We start from the raw sequence: 6,000 nt of genomic DNA, 5'->3' as shown, positions 1-6,000 counted from the left end.
GATTTACAGGGTTACAGGGTCAGAGTCAGGGGCATAATGTCCATACTTCATGCAATTTAACTGATTCCGTGGCCGTACACTAGAGTCAACTCCTCAAACACTCAGTCTTCTGATTTAAGACTGGACTGGATTTTTTGATGTTTATTTTAATAGACTAGGCAGAAAGCTCTCATGTTTGCTCACAATACTCACTTATTTGCTACAAACCGGACTTTAGTAGTAGTGTTTAGAAATGATTAGTTCCCCAGAGCACCGCTGTTTGTGTTAATTAATATTGACCTTGTATCAAACTGAGGAACTTGCGAAAATGTTCCGCTGCCTAACTTCCGACCCCTAAACTATATTTGCGGTACACAGAGAACATTTTAATCATTTAAGGGTCATTCTCAACAAATATGTCTGCGGTCTAATTGCTGCGACCAATACAAAATGTATGAAAAGAGTCGTGGCAATAAGACGCAACCGCAGACGTATTCTCAGAGAAAGACCCTTAATTAAAATAGGTACTCAAGGTTTAATTTCTAAATAATTTACAGATTATTTGCAAAAAAAACATATCCCACCAAAAACATTTAATGTAAAATGTTGCCAAGACGAAACCATAAGGCTCGCACTGTCAAAAAGTTTTCAGATCTTTTGTAGAGCCAAGCTTCTAACTCTACAGGCCCTAACTTCACAAACTATACACCTTAGTTAAAATATGTGGCTTGGCCGGTTCGCTACTGTCACATGGGCGTAAGGTGAAAAATGTATCCACTATAAATTATTTTGTATGTAACAATTTTTTTGGATTAAAAATACTTGAAGGTACTGTCATCGAGACCATCATTGTGTCAAGGTTTACTGACAAACAGTAATTTTACCTAACTAACCAATGGCAGAAACAGTTGCCAATATTTGTTAAAGTAATTGTTAACAGGTATCCAAATCGGAGTCAATAACTGTTTCAAATCATCAGATTGAAAGCGCAACTCTTGCGGGTGGCGCATTGCAACATTAGCTATTTACTTACCCGATCAAGAAATTCATCAACTACATTTAAAAACTAGGACGATAGAATCTTGTTTGTTATACAATAAGGTGCAAAATTAAACGAGTTTTTAATGCAGTTGATGTGTTTTTGTTCGCGAGCGAAGTTACATCCGACACGGCCTTCTATAGATGCTTGTTAAAAAAGGCAATAAGTAGTGTGTAAGTATAGGTATTTCATGTCAATCTCATTATCTCAGTGTAAATATGGCGCAAGGAACATTGTACTCGTAGTATCAAAGCAGAATATTGGAGGCTTAGTCGGCTCGTCAAAGTAGCAGGTTGTCTGTGATGCCCATAACGATAAATGTTTTTTTTTGTTTTAGGTACCCAGCACAATTCTTTTTACAAAATCAAAATTTCTTATACACCGAATATTCTGATCGAGCGCGGTACGTCTTGAAACGTCGTCATTGGCAAAATCCCTCCTGCCAAAACCCAGAAGAGGGGAAAGCCATAATTTAAAAATAAAGTAGCAGCAGGTGTGAATATCATCGGTATATTTCCAAAACATGATAACTGACAAAATTGTCAAAAATTATTTGTAAATATATAAATTATTTGTAAGTATTCTTTTTTATTTACGAAAGTGTTCCACATCGTACATATTATTTATTACTATTTACCAGTAGACATTTCTTTCATGGCGTTGTGTAGTATACAACTAGATAATATTAAGTTCACTTAAAACTGACTAAAATATATGCTCGTTAAACGCTAAGAAAATTTGTAATATATATATTTTGCAGTTATTTTATTAATAAGAACGTATTGTCACCCATATTTTTACACTAAAATTGCAAGGATACAATCACTTTTAAGTAACTGTTTACCTGTAAATAATAACACGTTGCATGTAATTTATTACTTTTTATTGCTATAGTTAACGTTAGTTCTTAGAATTTGCTTATAGTGCCTTGTGAAAAAATAATTTTTTATCTCATTATTTTCAATTATATAATTTTTATTTTTTATATATTTTTTACGCAGTTTTCAACAGAAAAATATTGAAATTTAGCCATACCTACACTACACCTATACAATCTTATTTTATAATACAAGAAATACCAAAAATTAGAAACTAAAACCCGTTCTGAGCCATGCCGGGTCCAATAGTCCCCATCACACTAGCAGCGTTACCCCGCTGTATGGCGATGGAGACCTGGACGAGCCATGACTCAGAACGGGGGTCACTCCCTTTCTCTCTGAGGCGCTTGCCAAGCTCTCGGAAGAGCTCACGCGCCTCCCGCCCCCAGGGTCCGGCTGTCTCGCCGGCGACGGCCACGAAGTCATAGGTGGCTTCCAAAGCAGAGTATTTGAGGCGCTTGCTTTTGGCGGCAGTCTCTGCCGCTGAGCCTGCCGACTTAACAGTGTGTCCTACATGGGATGCAGCAAATGTACTCACACAGGTTGCATCCCATATAAGACACCGCCCTCTCTGCCAGGGAACCAGCGTCAGCCCGTCGGGACGTTTGCCGTCTCTTCGAGACAGCCCTGGTGGTTCCAGGAAATACACAAAAGTTAGTCCATTTTTTATACAGGCATGATAACACACCCTATTTTTTTGTCGGCCAATATTTTACATTTTTTAATTGAAAATATAAATTTTACCAATTTAAAGCAATTTTAACATCCCAAAAATTTTAAGTGTGGATCTAAGAAATGAGTAAAAACGCGTTTCTAAATTCCCACATTTGTGGGTCAGTTTCAATTCGCGTTTTCTCGAAACTATGTTTCAGTTAGTTATCACGTTTTAGAAGTATACCGACGATTTTTTTACCCTTTAGAAGAATTTACACTTATCTGATCGCTTAGCCACGTCACTCATACCTCCAACGAGTCGAATACGCCCGTATTAGTCCCTTTTGTATGATTAATGTAAGGTGTATAATAATGAACAGTTCGTTGCCTGTTGCATAACAAAAAAACTTTCATGTTAAGCTGACGATTCGAATAGGCCCCTGCGAAGTACGAATAATGACAAAGTAAACGTATTTTTAAGAGTAGAGTTAGTTGCCCGTCGTATAGCAAATACAAATGAACATTTTACTTTATCTCCGGGTAACAAATGTTTACTCTTTTTACACTCGCTACTCATTAGGGGAAAGAGGAGCAAAAAGAGTGACGGAGGGCGCAGGATTGTTAAAGAAACTATTTCTCACTAACAATGTAGTACATACCTATTTGCTTACAAAACATAGGTTAACGTTACGTTCAGTTTGACGCTATTGAGTTTTGAATTTGATATAGAAATATAGATAGACAAAACAAATTTTTTGACGATCTTATTGTGAAATTTTTTCTTTATTTATTTTTCTTCTTAAGTAACTGAAATTCTTATTTAAGTTTGGCATCCCTACAATAATTCAATTTTTTTAATAACGTTTTTCAAATCGTTTTAATAATCAAATTGTTTTAATCAAAATATAGGAATATTTCGATGACATGTTTATAACAAAAAGCGACGTCATTTTATTAATGTAAAAAGATATTTTCATTTTCATTTTTTTTTTCATTTTTCATTTCTAGACATTAATTTAATTTGCGTGAAATCGAAGATATAGGGTATTTGACATTTTTTATTAATGGTATTAGTCGATCAGGTTTGTTTTGTGGATCAAATCTCTGTATGGGACCCATTGCCTTAAAGCAATACAAAAGTCACAAATGATAGTCAAAGTCTGGCACCCGCATTTTACTGACGAAACGCTTCTAACAAAATGGCAATACATCGTAACGTCACCATGTAGAAACAGAAGCCGTTTCGATGTATGAGAAATATTGCGTTTATGTATATAGTTGCTATACAATACTTTTTTAAATAAAATGTAAGGAATCGAATGGTAAGGAATCGAATGGTACATTATTTTTTTCCTTTTGAAATGTTTAAAAAACTCACATTTTGAAACTTTGAGGTATTGTATGTTTTTAAGTTTCCTATTTATAGTGATAAATTGCTCATTTTCTTTCTATTTGACTAGATTTAGTTATAAAATTCATCATGTGTCAACAACCCGTCGTCAGGACAGAAACGGCTTAGGACAGAGAAGCATGGCGGTCTTTGGTGTCGGAGGCCAAGATCCACTTCGGGTCGCTGCGCCGCAGCAGTAAAGTAAGTAAGTATCAGAAATATCTTCAGAAGTTAACCTATGACCGCTTTGAAATGCAACAGATGAAACAGAATCAGGGGTCATTGGCATCTCGAGACGCGCGAATCGGTTCACTGGTCACGGCACACCGTTTCGTGCAGACCGGCAGAGATGCGGCGTTTGAAACGCAGCGTTTTTATGTTAAGGTGCAGTGAGTTCAGGTCTCTCTCCTTTATTATATTTAAAAAACCGGCCAAGTACGAGTCGGACTCGCGCACGAAGGGTTCCGTACCATTACGGAAAAACAGCAAAAAAAACACGTTTGTTGTATGGGAGCCCCATTTAAATATTTATATTATTCTGTTTTTAGTATTTGTTGTTATAGCGGCAACAGAAATACATCACCTGTGAAAATTTCAACTGTCTAGCTATCACGGTTCGTGAGATACAGCGTGGTGACAGACAGACGGACAGACGGACAGCGGAGTCTTAGTAATAGGGTCCTGTTTTTACCCTTTGGGTACGGAACCCTAAAAAAGGAATATTATTTTGATTAAAAAATACTTAACGTATTTTTAGAAGCAATTTTCAGTTTAATAGCTTTTGTGCATAAGTAGTTACAAATTTTGAAAGGTACGTTTGTGATTTTTTTTCTATGGAACGATAATTGTTCAATCAGGTGTAGAATCGATTAAGTTACTAAGGCCTCAAGATTGCTATTCACATATTTTGGCAACCGTATTATGATCTAAAAAGCGCTTCGATTTTTCAAAAACTGCATGGCTGAACCAATTGCACCTTAGGGAAAAAAAAGGGATCTTTGAACTTTATAAATCATTATCAATAAAGGTGACAGCCGGATGCACGCAGCACGAACGAACGGATGAAATAATTACAGAAAAACGCCGTAAAAAGCTGAGTGATACGATTTTAGTACCCAACGCAAATGCTGCACTCCCTTATTCATACAAATATCATCATTTATTCAATAACAATGTAATATTGTTATTAAATAAATGATGATGATGAACTCCCTCTCAAATCTCTTCAAACTTCTGTAAAATTTTGTCTCTTTCTATCAAACACCAATATCAAAATGACAGACAGGGACAAATGATTATCAACGCCTTTGACACACGTTTATGAATACGCCAATAATAATTATGTTAGCAATAGAAAAGTAAACGCTCGTCTACCTAATAAATCGCCGGAGTGCTGTCCATTTCACGGAGCCTTCTCGGTCCGATTGAAAGACATAACATGGACAAGACAAATAGTTTCTCATCAAACGTTTACTTTTACAGTCGTGTTAAATGTAAGGAAATCGATTAATGTTTTTGTTAGGATTAATATTTGTATCTAGCTATAGTTGTAGCGTATAGCCTGTTACGCAGTGTCCATTATGATTCTATATCTATATGTACCAAACTTCATACGTATGAATGTATCGCGCATCGCGCGGACCAATAAACGTGAGTTAGCAACCGACCGTGTGCGTGTATTATTTTCTGAGTCCTAACCTCAAACCTAACAGTTTTCTTTGGAGTAGCTTAAGCTTTGCTATCCTAAGTTTTGGCCAGATCGATTTGTATAATAAGTACTGTAAGATCGACTGTTGAGCCTTTTATTAGGGTTCCGTAGCCAAAATGGCAAAAACGGAACCCTTATGGTTTGTCCGTCTGCTGACTCAGTTTCTGTTTGGGCAAAAATGCTAATCTACAGCTCACAGAGCCACTAGTAAATTTTTGACTAAATTAGTAAGCACATAAGGCCACCTCAGGCAAACTCCATCAAGCGGCGAGGGCTACGGGAGATCGAGACCGATGGAGACAAATCACAGAAGCTGCAAAACCAAGTGGTCACGATCCTGAGTAATGAGGGA

The sequence above is a fragment of the Cydia strobilella genome, chromosome 14, assembly GCF_947568885.1.
Source record: "Cydia strobilella chromosome 14, ilCydStro3.1, whole genome shotgun sequence".
Classification (NCBI taxonomy): Eukaryota; Metazoa; Arthropoda; class Insecta; order Lepidoptera; family Tortricidae; genus Cydia; species Cydia strobilella.
Note: the sequence above shows the minus strand (reverse complement) of the source record.